At 38.7% G+C, this 17,498-nt stretch overlaps 1 long non-coding RNA gene and 1 other non-coding gene across 2 annotated transcripts; both read right to left on the minus strand.

The window, feature by feature from the left end:
- Nucleotides 1–5,142: 5,142 nt before the first annotated feature.
- LOC114489846 lies at nucleotides 5,143–5,209 on the minus strand. Its single transcript, XR_003683920.1, has one exon. It is a non-coding gene; the product is annotated as a small nucleolar RNA SNORD109A (small nucleolar RNA).
- A 3,104-nt stretch (nucleotides 5,210–8,313) lies between these two features.
- Nucleotides 8,314–16,499, minus strand: LOC118497683. The gene is made up of 2 exons (XR_004900203.1): nucleotides 14,723–16,499; nucleotides 8,314–13,877 (listed from the first exon to the last, which is right to left on the minus strand). It is a non-coding gene; the product is annotated as an uncharacterized LOC118497683 (long non-coding RNA).
- Nucleotides 16,500–17,498: the final 999 nt, after the last annotated feature.

Here is a 17,498-nt window from a genome sequence, read left to right on the forward strand (position 1 = left end):
CATGTAGGATAAACTCAAAAAGACCCCAGCTAAGCCACATGGTAATGCAGTTATGAAAAGCGCAGAAAACCCTCAAGGCAGCACCAGAGAAGTGGCTCATCACAGCCAAGCAACCCTCAGCAAGATGTTCAATTAATTTCTCAGCAAAAAAAAGTGGGGGGCCAGAAGACAGAAGGATGACACATTGAAAGTCCCAAAACTAAAAGCATTTGGAGCAGGAATTTTTTATTTGACAAAAATTCCCTGTAAAAATGGAGGTGAAACTAAGACTTTCTCAGACGAACAAAGGCTGAGAATGACGCTGGACAGCAGACGTGGCGGACAACAACGGTGACAGACTAGAATCCTTGAAGCTGAAAGAGCGGACATACAGTCACTTGACTCCATCGAGAAATAAATAATAAAGGTAACTTACACAAAAAAATATGAGCCAGTATTAATGTATTTTAGTAACTTTTTTTTCCTACAATATTTTAAAGTAACTGCATAAAAATAATTCTAAGTCAATGGTTATGAGTATGGATCATGCAGAAATACAGTCTGCACGAGTGTGGTTGGCAGCGTAATAATATGGGTGTAATAATTTATGGTCTTGTTTTTCTTAAGTGCATGTCACCTGTGTATTACTTTTTTTTAAATATTTTTTTTATTTTTTAAAGAGGGAAGGGAGTGGGAGACTGAGAGAGAGAGAGTGTGAGAGAGAGAGAGAGAAACAAACATCAATGTGCGGTTGCTGGGGGTCATGGACTGTAACCCAGGCATGTACCCTGACTGGAAATCGAACCTGCGACACTTTAGTTCGCAGTCCGCGCTCAATCCACTAAGCTACACCAGCCAGGGCTATAATTTATGGTTTTACTTTGAACTTTTCACCTACAATGTCCTCTAATGTGCTTTGAGTGTGATACGCTTATGTTACAGAATTACATGCATATAATTTTATAATAAATAGCAGGGGCGTTGCTTGTGACTGATCCTGTATGTATGAAAGCATCACTGGTGAAAACAGCAGCACAAATGGGAAATAGTGCAATGTGAAACAAAGATTTTATTTAAACTACTGTTGATTAAACTAGAATGTTACAGTGATATTAACTGTTATCTCTAGGGTAACCACTAAAGAATTAACTAAGACATGTATACTTAAAAAAGAAGAAAATAAAGCACATAAGATGGTTCACTAAGTTATACCTCTTTAACATACATGCAAAATAAAAGGAAGAGGGCAAACAGCACGTAAGACACAGAGAAAACATGCGGCAAACCCTCCTTTGTCAGTAATTGCACTAAATGTAAATGGTTTAAATTTATAAGTAAAGGACACAGATTGGCAACGTAGATTTAAAAAGATGATCCAACTACATGTTATCTACAAGAAACATATTTCAGATTTTCAAACTCTAGCATTGTTTGACACAGTTCACAAAGTCTGGACCGGGAACATTTAAGACAACAATTCGCAAAGGAAGAAGGGTATATGGAGTACAATTTCTTCATTTAACCTAAAGTTTTAAAATATTGAAGAATAAACTGTGGTAAATAAATACATATACATCCAAAAATCAACAGTATTTATACAAACCAGTGATGTACAATTCGAAATCTAAATTTAAAAGCACACACACAAAAGCTCCAATAATAAACTACTGAGGTATATGGAAAATGTATATACTGAAAAAAAATTGTTTATAAAAAATCAAAGATGGTATAAATGGAAATTAAGTACCATGTGTATACTCTGAATGATGATAAAGATCTAATGTAATGGTAATCAGTATTAGAATAGGATTTTTATATATATGAACTGATTCTGAAATATATAAAGAACTAAGGAATACATAAAGAAATGTTGGATGAAGAATGAAATTGGAGGAGTCATACTACCTAACTTTAAATACATTTCAAAAACACTGTAATCAAGCCACTGTACAATTTGGTACACGATGGACATGTACATGATTAGGACAGACTAGAGAGTCTAGAATCCATATAAAAAAGTCCATTGGGCTTTTCACAAAGATAAAAAAATAATTCCATGAAGAGACAAATGATGTTGGGATATTTTCTCACACAATGAAAAAAAAAGGAACCTCAACTCTACCGTATAGAGAAAGAAACTCAAAGTAAAGATAGGATTAAATTACCCATCTTAATAAAACACTATAGGACAAATCATACAGAAAATCTTTATTACCTAGAGTTAGCTGAACAGCTATTAAACGTGTAACCAAAAGTATGATCAATTAAAAAATGATGAGTTACATTTTATCAAAATTATACACATTTGCTGTGACAAAAACACTGTGTACAGGATGTGAAGACAAGCCCTAGGGAATTACACTGACTGAAATTGCCCCAAAAGCAATCCATTGTATGATTTCATTTACACAACATTCTCAAAACACAAAAACTATATTGATACACAGCAAGTGTTAGGGGTTGCCACTGAGTTAAGACTGGAAGGAAAGTATGACCATAGAGACACAAGGTTGTCTGGGGCCACAATTAAAGGCCAATTAAAGGCCAACAGCTACACTAGTTCTGTATCCTGATTATGGCCGCAGTTACGTGTGCACAAACTCAAATAAATGTACACCAAAAGAAAACGGTGTTATCGACTCTATAAAAACTTTAAAAAAATCTTTAATTTAAAATAAGTATGAGAATAAAATACCTAGGAAGAAGCTAAAATGGTGTTTATTTGCCGTGTGCACCATTTATACACAGACTTGGGGTAACTGACAATTTAACACTTTCAGACCTTTGATCCATGAACATAGTATACATCTGCATTTATTTAGGTCTTTGATAACTTGCACCAATCTTTTCCAGTTTTCACCACATAGATAGTGCACGTTTTATTAAATTTACACTAAAGGAACTCATTTGTGTGCTCATATGAATGGGAATAGTATTGTTTTAAAGTCCAATTGGTTGTTGCCAGTACACAGTAATATGGTTGATTTTTATATATTGAGCTTGTATTTTCTAAACTTATCAAACCAAGCTTGTAGTTCTAGGATTGTTATTGTAAATTTGGGGGAATTTGTAACATAGTCAATGACGGAAACACTTTTTGAAAAAACCTGTTGTCTTCCTTTCTCACCTTTATGCCTTTTAATTTTTTTCTTGTCATATTGCATGGGTTATGCTTTGCAGAACAATGTAAACAAAAGTTAGCACACAGGACTTCCATTATTTTGTTTGCAATCTTACAGGAAAACAACTTCTTTTATAAGTACACTGGGTTATGAGCTTTTAATTCTTGTCATTTTCAGTGTAAGTATTGTATGCCAGCATACTTCTATACATTCAGACATCAGCCATGCACCACAAATCTACTTAGGTGCTAACACAGGCAAATGTGCAAAAATGTGTTTCTATAGTCACTTTCGTTAGATAAAAATATGTTCTAACGTTTCTGTCATTCATATTCACTGTCAAGCATTTTTTAAACATTAAACTTATTGGGATGGTATTGGGTAATAACATTATATATGCATCAGTTATACATTTCTATGACTCTTAATATTAAATTAGGCATTTTTTCATGATGGATATTCCAGACTCCCTTTTCAGTATCTGGTAGAGCTCCTTTCCTTACTGCTCTTACAATTATTAGTCTTCATGGCTATTTCACTAATATTTGAGCTGATCTGAATGGACTTGCCTGCTTATGGAGCAATGATTGCAAAGATTTTAATTAGTCAATTAAGTGACTGACTTGCATAAAATACTACTTGAAAGTTGGTGACAAGGACTTTTATCAAGAGAAAAACTGAACTCCTCTGTTCCTAAAATATCAAACACCAACCCACAGGTGACCAAAGCCTTCTGCATAATGATTCCGAAGAATATACACAGCACTGTTCTTATTGATGGATGTTTCCATTTGAACAACAAATAACAGTTAATTATTTACTACATGAAATTCATTCTTTCTCCACTTAACCCAAGCTAATAACCTTTGTGCGGCCAACACAGTATGGAATGAAGAACACTGTTGTTGCTCAGAAAAAAAAAAATGAAATACTGTGTGGTTCCTTATCATTTAAAATTTTCATGACCATAGAATGATCTCCTAACATTTAACATATAATTTTCCACATCAAAAAAGCTTATTAAAGCCAAATCTTGATGATGCAAAGAGTAGCAATGATCTATAATGATACTACGGCTCAAATAAAGGTGATCGGAATATGACGTCCTTAAATATGGGGCTACATTCAGACACCACCATAATTTCTTCCATGGCTGTCCAACCCAAGGCCTGCATGTGGCCCCAGGTGGCTTTGCATGCACCCAACACAGAATTGTAAACTTACTTAAAGCCTCTTTTTTGTTCATCAGTTTTCATTAGTGTTTGTGTATTTAACGTGTCTCAAGACAACTCTTCTTCCAGAGTGGCCAGAGACACACACACACAAACAAAAACATAAAAACATAGCTTATTCTTGCAAAAACATACAGTATTGAAATATGGAATTGTAAAAAATAAATACATGATTTTCCAAAATTACACATATGTCTGCCTACCCCAAACTCATATAAAATTCCAGAATGACAGTGAATACACTCACCATGAAAGTGACCCATTAATGAAGACCCATCTCCTCCAGTGATGCACAGGACAGGAACACAGCGACTTCAATCATCACAGGATCCTGGTGCAGCTCCTCACCTCCACTCTCGCAAGTGGGGGGACCTTGCTGTCAGTCCTTCCGCCTCGGAAACAAATGACAAAACAGAAGCAGAGATATGAGCTCAGAATATAATCCACTGTAGAAATAACAAAGCACAAAAATCAATTCCCCTGTCAATACATAACATGGGCATGCTGGGTTCTACCCCCTACACCACCCCAAACAATAACGATACTTTCAGCATCCATCACCATCACCTGACCCCTTCCTCATTCAATATTGTTCAGATTACACGACATATATCCTTGTACACACAACTCTCTCTACAGCTCTCCATGCAGAGGGAGTGGCCTGGAGCCAGTCCTGGGTCACTGCGCACACCTGGTGGTGCACACAGCCTCACTAGCTGGGACACTACAGGTGATGCTGCCATGGAGAGGTCAGCAAACAGAGCCAGGCTCTTAGAGTCTCACTGGCGCTATTTGAGGGCCACTCATCTGGACCTCAGACTGACATCTGGAACGAGTCCCTCAGCATCCTCAGAAAATTGTGCTCATCCCAGACCCACAGAGCAACCTGCCACGACACATGCATGGCCATGGCCAGGCCCCTGGGGTGGACACTAACTACCTACTGCCTTCTGAAGGACTAGTGGTAAACGTTCAGTGAACATTCTAAAGATGGACTCCAAAAATATTTTTTTAATAAAGGAAAGAATCAACAATGGAGATTCCTTTCATGAAGTAGGCACACGCACACTGCTGGGGGAAAAGAATCTACCATAAAATTACTCTCCACTGTGCCTTAGAAGACAGAGCCCAAAACATTTGAACTACTGACCATCATTGGCCAGAACACACACATGCCCTTTTTAAAAGTAGCCAAAAGTTGCTCACCTTTTTCCTGAAGTAGAGGAATGGGTCTAGCCTTGGACCTGCAACAAAACAGCAGAACAGTAAATCAGATGAGAAAACACAGGACATTCATTTAAGAGTCAAGTACAGAAGTTGGTTCTGATTTAAATATTTATCATACAGGCAATCCCACACTACCAGTCTCATCACACAAATCAAGTTGCCTCTTTCTTTATAACCTTTGGTATTTCAACACTTATTTTCTCTTCCACATTCATCACTCTTCAATAGTCAGTAATCAGTTCCACCACGCTACGCAAATTAGGGACATATCAATTCTATCTTTGAACGGGAAATTGTGTACTTGTATTCCATCAAATAAAGACTTACTGAGATTGCTCTGGGATGGGGAAAAGGAAGGACATAGATACAGGTGCTGTGGGACATATGTTGAACAAGAACTTTGGAAATGTATTATAAACAGCATGTACACAAGCAGGGGGAACAATGGTAAAAATACAAACACTGATAAAACACTTTTGTCAGTTAAATGGAAATTATAAAAAGAACCAAATGAAAATGGGCATTACAAGGGTCAGACATAAAAGGAATCAAGATAAAGGAAGCATGTTGTTTCCTAAAATTTTACCTATATTCCCTTTAGTATGTTTCACAAAAGTGCTGAATCAATTCAGTTTTCATGTATTAGTGCTATGGCCCATTTCTTCAGTGATATGAACATATTTGAAGACTATCCCTGGCCAGTGTGGCTCACTTGCTTGGAGCATCGATCCAACAAACCAAAATTGGTGGGTTTGATTCCTGATCAGGGCATTTACAGTTTCAATCCCCACTCAGGGCAACAGATCCACGTTTCCTCCTCTCACCCTTCCTCTCTGGAAGCAATGAAAATGTCCTCAGGTGAGCATTAAAAGATGTGTGTACATGTTCGAAGACTAAGGCTATCTTTTGTTTTGGAGAATGTCACTCAACTTGGGTCTGATGCTTCACCATAGATTAAGGTTCACCCACTTTTGTCTGAGAGGCTACAGAAATGAGTGTTATTCTCAGTACCTCCCATCAGCGACAGCTGATGTGACATCGCTGTGGGAACTTTCACCTCTTAATTCAGGGAGTGTCTGCCAGGTTCTCCATGTGGAGTTGTTTTCTCTTTGTAACTGAGAAGCATATTATGAAACAGATAGCTACAGGCCACAAAAATACCATTTCTCCTTAAATTTTGCTACAGAAGTTGTAGCATCCTATGATGGTTCCTGGATGAAATAACTATTATTATTGCCAAATGCTGATTTTTAGTATCATATGTCTGTGAGTTTTCTATAATAAAGAACTGTACTTTTCCCTATTTACCCATTTTTATCCTATTTATCCATCCATTCATCCATTCATTCACGTTAGTTGAACTACATTATAAATATCTCACCGCCATTAATGGTTTCCTCATTCTTGAAGATTGCCCATGTCCAAACACAGCCAAAACTGTATGAGTCAAGACAGAGGTGGCTCTCAGCAGGGTGTCCCTCATGCCTCTGTGACAGCCAGCTTCAGCCATCCTTCACTGCGGTCTCCTGTTCTGATCTCCCTCCTCCAGGATTGTCCGCACTCGAAGCCAGCTGTGAGTGTCCCGTAAAGTCCATTTCCCTCCGAACACCAGAAAACAAAAGGGAGAGGTTAGAAGAGCATAGCACATGACTTACTTCATACACCAGTCACGTTTCTAAACACATTTTAGCCACTGCTGTGACATACTCAGGGACTCATGTCCTAAATCCCCTGCTTGTTGCTGTTATGATTTGCGCCAATGTTTCAGCTGGTAGATCAGAATTATTCATTGTACTTTGCAAGAGAGAAGGCAGTATGTTTAGAAACTGTTAGAATGACTAGAAACAACCGGGGGGGAAATCAACTCATAGCGGAAGACATTCAAAGGGGGTAGAGAGTTTAGAATTGAGACCATACAGTCAGTCATAAATTACAATTAGAAACAATATTCCAGCAGTTTCTGACGTTTGTGTTTATATGGTTTGGGGAGTGCCTGTTCATGCTTAGATCCTCATGGGATTTCCCCCGAAGTCCTCAGTCTGTTCCATGGTCAGTCCCTTCCATTTATGACACTCCCCGAATTGGCCCTTTCTTCTGGACTCTGATGTGTCCACAGAGCACCCCACTGCTCTGTGACGGGTTCCTGCAGAGCAGCACAGTGGCCTTTCTCCTAAGCATAGGCACCCCATATTTCTGGAGGTTCACTTTGCAGGTTTATACCACAAAATTTCCCACAAATCAGTGTCCTGTTCATGCCTCTCTCCTGTTACGACACCATCTCAATACTTGCATGTTGTAACCTGAGGAATTGTACTGAGAAGTCTCGTGACTCTTGACTCTAAGTCAAAGGGAGAATGACTATCACACCTCGGAAACATTCCCCCACAAAACATGGTTTGGTTTCATCAGTTTAGCACACTAGAAGTATTTTTCATTGTTCCCTGTCAAAGGTTGCGATACCACGTGGGTTTTTTAATAAGCTGTGAAGAATAGGATGAATTACATCAACTCAACCTCAAACTTGGCCGGTATTTCTTCTTTAAAAAAGGAATAGCCTACATGGCATTTTTATTGTTAATATTAAATGAGATAATCCATGAAAAAGTGTTTACCTCTCAGTGTGTGCTACATACCCTAAAAACTCATTAAGTGCAACACAGAATTGAAATACTCGTATTTGAAACCACGCACAACACTCACACAAATGAAACAGTCAAATAAATAATGGGCAGAACTCACTATCACTATTTTTGAATATTCCTCCCATAAAATTAGTTTATTGACCATGTCCAAAAAAACACAAGCATATATCATTTCACATGAAAGAAATACAATATTAATGCCTAAAACAGAGTTAGTAATTCAGTAACTGGAGAAAAAATGAACTTTTGAAAAACCTAGATCATAACAGTTATTTTGAACACACATTACTATATATAATTAAATACAACCCAATTTGCTACATGGATCACTAATAACCCAGGCATTATAAATTGATAAACAGGTTACTTCTAATTTTACAAGTATAACTAAGGCTGCAACAAGGACTCTTAGGTTTACATACATCTTTAAACACTACGAATTATATCCTCTAGGTAAATTTCTAAAACTAAAATTGTTAGTCAAAATGTGCTGATTTTCATCTAACATATCTCTTCCACTGTCTCCTGGAATGATTTTTAATGTATCAGGAGTCCAAAATTCTCCACATGTTGTATCTCTTAATCTGATAGGTGAAAAAGGTAACCAATTGTTTTGTTTTGCTGTGTGTGCAATTGCACACACATTTAATTTATATTTGTAATTATTCCATATGCTCTTGGCCATGTATCATACTCTCCTGTTATGAATTCGTATGTATAGGCTTTCCTGTTTTTAGACGGGGATGTTTGTATTTTTCTAATTAATTTGAGTTAGCCTTTCACAGACTATTAACACGAAAATTTTCATGTGAGTTTCAAGGAACCATACACACACAATTTGTAATTGACTATAAAATACAAAGTAGCCCCAATTTCATTTTCAGTTGGCAGGTTGTAAATTCTCTTTCTCTCCTCTAAACACTCCAATGCAGCTAATGGACAAACAATACCAAACGTGGAAATCACTGTTTACTTGGATTAAAGATCATCTCCACTGGCTTCACTCATATATAAGGGTAAAAGTAGGTTTATAGTTCTTCGTGTGGAAAAGACTACAATAATCCATAAATAACAATGCAAGAATAAATGCACTGTTTTGTGTACTTACAACAACGAACTTAACTTTTGCCCACACCTGAATTGCTGGCTGTTAAATTTTGATAAACGAGGTTCAATTACATCCTTGAAATAAACCAATCCTATTCTGAGATGCTGAAACAATTTCAACGGCTCAGATGAACTCAAAACAGACCCAACTCAGTGCCCAAGGAGAGGAGAGAGAGAACCTTTTGTTTCAAACTGTACCCAAGGGGAAAAGGAGGCCAGCAGGATTTGGGACACTAACTCAGGGACCTTACATGTAGAAGGTGTCAGGAATGTTTCCATCTATACGTGGAGAGGGCTCATATCACTCCAATCCTTTACACAGTGCGGTTTTACATGGTATAGGTTACACTGGCCACTAGTACTCATTCGTAGCATTCTCTTATGAAAGTAAGGAACTATAATGACTCTTCATAAAAATGATATGGGGATATGATACTCAGATATTTTTACCATGTGGCTGAGTTAATTTTGGTTTCAACCAGTGCTCTACAATTCAAGGACCGGTAGACTCGCACCTGTAACCTGTGTTATAAATAAAGTTTTATTGAAACACACACACCAGAGGCATCCCAATACACACTGAGTTTGGCGGCTCTCTCGCAGTAACAGCAGAGCACACTAACTGCAACACAGACCACAAAGTCTGAAAGACGGGACCTGCTTGCCATCTGGCCCTTTACCCAAAAGACCTGCCAATTCGTGGGCTGGTTTAACAGACTGTGGAGATATAATTACATGTCAGGAAAAATGAGTTTTAAATGTGGAATCCAGCAGGACTCAAAGCACAGTGTCCTCCCATTTAATCTCAATTTTCTCACATGAGGCTGACATAAAATGGAGGCAGATCTATTTTGGTCATTTCAATTCAAATATAGTAATAACAGCAGAGTTCGCGGTGGGGGGCAGTCCCTCAGTCCTCACTCTCCCTTTTCTCCTTTCTTCCTCCTCCTATCCACCATGACCTCAGAGACCACTGCCACCCCTGTAGGGTGACTCCTTTGGTCTGCCACTGCCATCCTCCCTTGACTCATGTCTCTAATGGCAGAAGCGATGAATAGACAAACGGGTAATACGATGAATGATGGATAAATAGATGGTGGACAGGCAGACATTCACAGATTATGAAAGGCAAACTGACAAGATGAAAGAGAAGAGTAAGTTTCTCAGGACTGAGTGCTTCTGTCTCCACTGACACAAATATCTGACACGTACATTGGAAGACTGATTCTAAGTTTCTAAGGTTACAGGACGGCAGATGTCTTTGTGATGGTGTACATTAAAGATACTGCCACATGCGGAACTCACGTCACGGTGGAAAAGACACACCTTTCAAACCACACATACAATTGTAGAAGACTAAATGCATCTCACCAAAATTCAGAGGTCTTCACTAAAGATTACGTTGTCTTAAAAAAAATAAAAACATGGTATTTCAAGAGCTGGGTCAATTCTGTGTGAATCATGGGAAATGTCCACAGCACAGCACGTTTACCTAAAATTCCCCATTTTCATGCTTCAACAATAATGGTAGCGTTGTCAATTGAATAACTGAAATAATATCATTATCATAAACTCACACCAACATTTTTACACTGTCTTCTCTTTGCACCATTTCCTCTCTAAATTTATTCCTGTACTATAAAGGACGTAACAGCTACGCTAGCCACTTAAAAATATGTGATGGTTGTTTCTGTATGACTCTCAGGGTGAGGCAAGAACCCAAACAATTCCCTGTCAAAGGAGCTCATTTTATCACAACTCTGCAACAGTCACAGAGAACACGACGTACAACATGCCTTCGGACTTCTCCATAACTACTGTTAAAGCCTCTATCAAAACCTGTCCAGCTAACCAAAACTTATGTTTCCACTATTTTATATGCCCATTGATGGAAGAAATAAATGGTTACATCCAATAAAGACCAGGGAACCATGGGACATTATCTTTGAAGTACAAGTGGGGAAGATGGCAAACTACAATGCTGTGTTCAGGAACAACACCCCTCAATAAAATGGGCTGGACAAAAGACTATCAGATTAAGAGAAACTAAGAAAAATTATCACTAGTCATCCTGGTGCTGAGAAAAGCCCCCCAGAAAGACAAATGATGAACGGAAAGAAGAAGAAACATGTATCTTCACAGTAGGATGAATAGCAATGAAACTCATTAATATTTAAGTACATGTGAAATACTTTTTCATTTTAAATTCTTTACAATAGGTACTTAAAGCAATTACACCATTGACCTACATAGAGTATACATAGATATGATACACAGGATGGGGCACAAGTAGGTTTACAGTCATTCATGTGGAAAAACACAGTTATGATTATTGCAGTAACTTTAACAACTGTTTCTCACACCCACAACTATGCACCTACTTCTGCCCTGCCCCGTACATGGCAATTCTACCATGAAATGGGGCAGACTGGGGAAATGGGTAAATACAGCTAAAACATTCTTATGTTAACTGATGTAACAGTCTTAAAACAAACTAAATATAAGTATTGTAATCAATGGAACACCCACTAAAATGCTAGGAGGTAGTTATAAAGATAAAAATAAAAACTCTAAAACAAGTCATATTACGAAATGGAAGGCAGAAAAGAAAAAAAAGAAACAAGCAAACAACACAAAAACAAAACCAAAATGAAAAACATAAAGACACTGGAAGGGATGACACAAGAAAACAACATAAAAAATAAAACACTTAAATCCAATTTTTCGATAATTGTGTTAAACATAAATTGAATAAACACACCAACTCTTAAAGGTTAAAACATATCCCAAGTATACGCTGTCTGAAAGACTTTATACAAAAAGATATAGGATGAAAGGAAAAAATGATCTGACCACACCCCATACACACACAAGTACAGGGAGGCTAGAGTGAATGTATCAATTTCAGATGAAGTTCAAGACAGCTGAGTATCAGAGATGAAGACATTTCGTAATGGAACAGGGTCCAGTTAGAAGAAAGACGTAACAATCACGAATAGTTAGGTGATATTAAATGGATCTGACACAATAAAGGGAGTAGGAGACAAATCTACAATCATAGGTGGGTGATTTTAAATTCTATTATTTCAGTAATTTATAGAAGAGACACTTTAGAAGTTACAAACCACACTATCAACCATCTCAACCTAATGAGCACTTAAACACTATACCCAAACACTATAGAATAAATGGACCTAAATTTTAAGTGCCTATGATACAGTTACCAAGACAAATCATATACTAGGCCAAAAACCAAGTTTTCCAAGATTTAAAACCATTCAATAGATAAAAAGTATGAAATAGTAAAAATTAGAAGTCCATGCAGTATATCTTTAAGAAATCAATGGACTTCTACATCTGTGTAGCTAATGAAGTTTGTGTAGCAAATTAACATTCCTCTTAGTTGCCACAATGCCAAGTTCTTAACTCAGTTCTTTCTCAAAGGGAAGCAATTCTGACATGAAATAGTCCAGTCAACACCAGACTGAAATGCAAACTCAGAGTAACGGTTCCCCACCCCAGAGATATGACAGAAAGGACTCATCTGACTGCCATTGAAGTGGTACATTTTACCCAAGACCAAGAAAACTCAGGAGATTAAAATATTGCTGAAGATATCACTGTAGAAAATGCTTCCAAAGGTAAAAATTTTCAAAGCCAAGAAAAATTCAAAAGTTGATTTACACCACCTACTCAGGGAGCAGTTTCCTCCGGAAGAGATGCAGACCTCAGCTGAGTGAATCCTACACATCAGACTAATGAGAAAATTGCTATGTATTTTAAAAAATGTTTATCAAGCCCTGACCAGTATGGCTCAGTGGGTTGGGCACTGTCTCACGAAGCCAAATGTCACCAGCTCAATTCCCGGTCTAGGCACATGCCTCGGTTGTGGGTTCAGTCCCATCAGAGCAAAAGGCAGCTTATCAACCAATGTCTCTCTCCCTGTCTACCTCCCTTGCCCTCTCTCTAGAAGATATTGAAAAAACTATCAAAATATTTATCAAAACAAGTTAAATAAAGGCTGAGACACACGCTTACCATATATCCCACCCTCAGCTCAGAATCACACACTCAGGAGGGAACCTAACTTCCACCTTCTACCTGAGAAGTGAAGGACCTGAATGCCGACCAAGCACCCCAACTTTTAGGATAATGACCATAGAGCTAGGTTTGCAAAACCCCAGGCCTTACAAGCCACTGAAGCTGTGCCCACCTGCCTCCCAACAGTACAGAAAACAAAGCAAGCATTTCAAACAAGCAATCCAAGTAGTCACCAAGACTGTCATCCCGGGGATCAGCGCAGAGGGGCACCCACAACAGCCACCTCAAGTCTATCCCAACAAGAACTTGATCTGCTAACTTTAAAAGTTGCTGCCTTCCCCAGCCAGTGGGGCTCGGCAGGTTGAGCCCTGTCCCGCAAACCTGCAAGGTCGCCAACTCCCCGATGGGGCATATGCCTGGGTTGTAGGCCAGGTTGATGCCATTGATCAATGTTTCTCTCTCACATCCATACTTCTCTTTTTCCCTCCCTCCTACTCTCTCTTAACAATAATTTCTTTAAAGAAAAGCTGATGCTGGGAGGCCAGCTTTCTAACTCAGGTGGGCACTAGGGTCTGTTGCCATTTACTCGAGAGACCAGGGAAGGAGGAAGACACCTCTCCCCCTGTCCCTCTACCCACTCCAATAAAAACACCAACTTAACAGGTTTTCCTGGAAGGAACTTCTACACTCATCTGGCAACCCAGCTTTTGCGGGAGCCCTCTGAAAGGCCCTGGATGATGTTGCTACAACAGCCAGGTGGGCTTGCACCCCCAAGTCCCACAGGACTGGCGAGAACAAAGAAACAGTTCTTAACAGGCACAGAAGCATCCTGATCCCCCCACCAGCCCTGACCATGGCTGCTCTCCACCCAGGCCCACCACAAGGCAGGCAGGCAAATGCATTCATCTCCCCGTTTCTCCCTGGGAAGGGAGTCAACTACACACTTTCCCAGCTGCTGCCTGAGGCGCAGCTCTGATTAGGCCTTCCTATATGAGATGACTATGAAACCCCCCCCTTTGGGACACTGGCAGGTCTTGGTGTTTCCACAAATACTGGGAGCCACTGAGAAAAAAGAAGGCTGGGACAACCACCGAGGTTTGAGAGCCAGCCAGAAGCCTAGGTGGGGCTGATGGACAGGCTTCACCTCCTACAGAAGACCATTCTGTGAAGATTGGGAGGGGAGGCTTTGTTACCTAATACTTAGAGATATCACAGAGTCAAGGAAAATTAAGAAATGTGCTCCAAAGGAAAGCACAACATCCAGAAAACAGATCTTGATAGAATGGAGACAAGCAACTTATCCAATAAGAGTGTAAAACAGCTTTCGTCTAGATGATCACGGAGCTCAGAAACAAAATGTGAACTGCTCCACAGAGGTTGAACTTCTCATTGCCAAAAACAAATCACAGAGCTACAGCACACAGAAACTGAATGGCAACACTCCATAGAGGGGTTCAGCAGCAGAGTAGGGAAAGCAGAAGAAAGGACTGGCAAAAACAGGGTAGTGAAATTCATCACAGCAGCCAAAAGAAAAAGAGATTGCAAAGTGAAGCTTAAGGAATTCACGACACAACATCAGACGGACCAAAGTACACATCACAGAGGCCCAAGAAGGAGAAGATAGAGAAACTACTTAGTCTTTATTTATAACTTATTCACAAGGATTATTTATATACATGATGGCTACAAACTTCCATAATAAGGCATTCAACATCCAGGAATGCCAAAGGATACCGAAGAAGAGGAATCCAAAGAGACCGACACAAAGACATAGTACTGATGTAATGGAGTAGTCAAATGTCAAAGATTAGAAGAGAAATTTGAAAAGCAGCAAGAAAAAGCAACTTGTTAAGACCAGCAGCAGGTTTTCCAGCGGAAGCATTGCAGGAGAGCAGGCAGTGGGCCGATACATTCCAAGTGCTGAAAGAGAAGCTGCTAACCAATACCACTCTACCCTGCAAAGTAAGTGTTCAGAATTAGAAGAGAGACAAAAAGTTTCCCAGGGCAACGAAAGCTGAAAGACCACTTTTGAAACAGTGATGTGTTGTGCTACAACCTTAGGATGGCTACTAGGTCAGAAGGCAATAGGAACTTTTCAGCTCTACTGTAATCTTATGGCACCACCCTTGTGAATGTGGTCCCTTATGCACTGCAAGATCACTTTGAGGTGCAGACTATACTAAGAACAATTACACGCTAACAAATATGACAGTCTAGAATGAACAGGTAAATTCCTACAGAGGACCTACCAAGGCTGAAAAATGAAAAAATACAAAATCGGAATGGATTGATTACTACACAAGGGAGATGGAAGCAGAAATCAAAAACCACTCCTCGAAGAAATGTCTCTGCACAGACTTTCACTGCTAAATTCTTCACAAAAATTCATCAAGAATTCAAACCAATCCATCTCACATTCTTTCAAAAATAGAAGACAACAGAATACTCCCGAATTCATCAGTAAGTCCAGCCTTATACCGATACAAAATCCAGATGAGGACACCACAAGGGAAGAAAATTACAGGCCCATATCCCTAATCAACATCAATGCAAAAACCTTAATGAAATGCTAGTAAACCAATTCAACAATCCATTAAAGGGTTCATACACCATAATCAAGTGAAACTCATTCCAGGGATGGGTCACAGGTAATTTGACATCTATATATCAATCAGTGTGACACACCATGGGAACAAAGTAAAATATTAAAATAGTACAATCACCTGAATACATGCAGAACAATCACTTGACAAAATACAACTTGTAATAATTCTCAGCAAAGTGGGTATAGAGCGATGTAAGGAAACAAACATCATGTTCATGGTGAAAAGCTGAGAACCTCAGGGGCACAGCCTACTTCTATAATTGTATTGCTATACTGGAGAGAACTGCAGAGCAGTAGGTTTATTCACATCAGCATCACCACAAACACCAGTAATGTGTCACATGATGACATGGTGACAGCGATTACATCACTAGGCAACAGGAACTTTTCAGCTCCATTCTAATCTTCGGGACCACCATCATGGGTGTGGTCACTCATTGGCTGAATTGTCGCTATGTGGTACATGACTGTATTCAGGAAGCCTCAGACTCCACCAAAAATTTTCAGGAATAATTGAACTTATAGAATATAAAATCAATATATTTAAGTCAGTTGTTTCTATGACAGAAATTAAGAAAATGTCATTGATAACAGCACCAAAAAGAATAAAATACTTAGAAACACATTTAACAAAGGAGGAAAAATATCTTTACACTGAAAACTACAAGACACTGATGAAAGAAACTAAAAAGAACCCAAATAAGTAGAAAGCTCTTCTGTGTTGGTCGATTGGAAGAATAAATCCTAACCCAAAATAATCCATATTTTCCATGTGATTTCCTTCAAAATTCCCATAGTGGTTTTCAAATAAATAGAGACAAAAAATCCTGAAATTTGGTTGGACTTCAAAACAGCATGGATAATTTAAGCCATCTTGAGAAAAAACTATGTCCGAGGTATCATACTTCCTGATTTCAAACTGTATTATAAAGCTGTAATAATCAAAGCAGTATGGTGCTGGCATGAATACAGACACTTAGGTCAATGGAGAAGCACGAATAAACCCATGCATACATGCAGGTCATTTTATTTTCAACTAAGGAGCCAACAATACCCAACTGGGAAAGACAGAGTCTTTAGTCATTGGAGTTGGGAACAGTGGACAGCCACATTTAAAAGAATGTCACTGGCCTCCTATTTTATACCATAGACAAAAACCAACTCAAAATGGATTAAACACTTCAATATAAGACCTGAAACCATTAAAACTCTCAGAAGAAAACAGAGACTAAACTCTTGACCTTGATCTCGACAATAACCTTCTGGATTTGACACCATAAGCAAAACTAAACAAGGGAGATGACACTGAACTATAAAGCATCTACTCACAAAAGGAAATCATGAAAAAATGAAAAAGGCAACCAATACAATGGAAGGATGTATAAACAACATGTCTGATCAAAACATAAAAGGAACCCAACTCAGTAGGGACAACAAAAACAAACCAATTTAAAACGGGACAATGACCAAGGCCCTAGGACAGACATTATTTCAAAGATATATATATGGCCAACAGGTACTTCTGAAGTTGCTCAATGTCGGT

The sequence above is a fragment of the Phyllostomus discolor genome, chromosome 12 (assembly GCF_004126475.2).
Source record: "Phyllostomus discolor isolate MPI-MPIP mPhyDis1 chromosome 12, mPhyDis1.pri.v3, whole genome shotgun sequence".
Classification (NCBI taxonomy): domain Eukaryota; kingdom Metazoa; phylum Chordata; class Mammalia; order Chiroptera; family Phyllostomidae; genus Phyllostomus; species Phyllostomus discolor.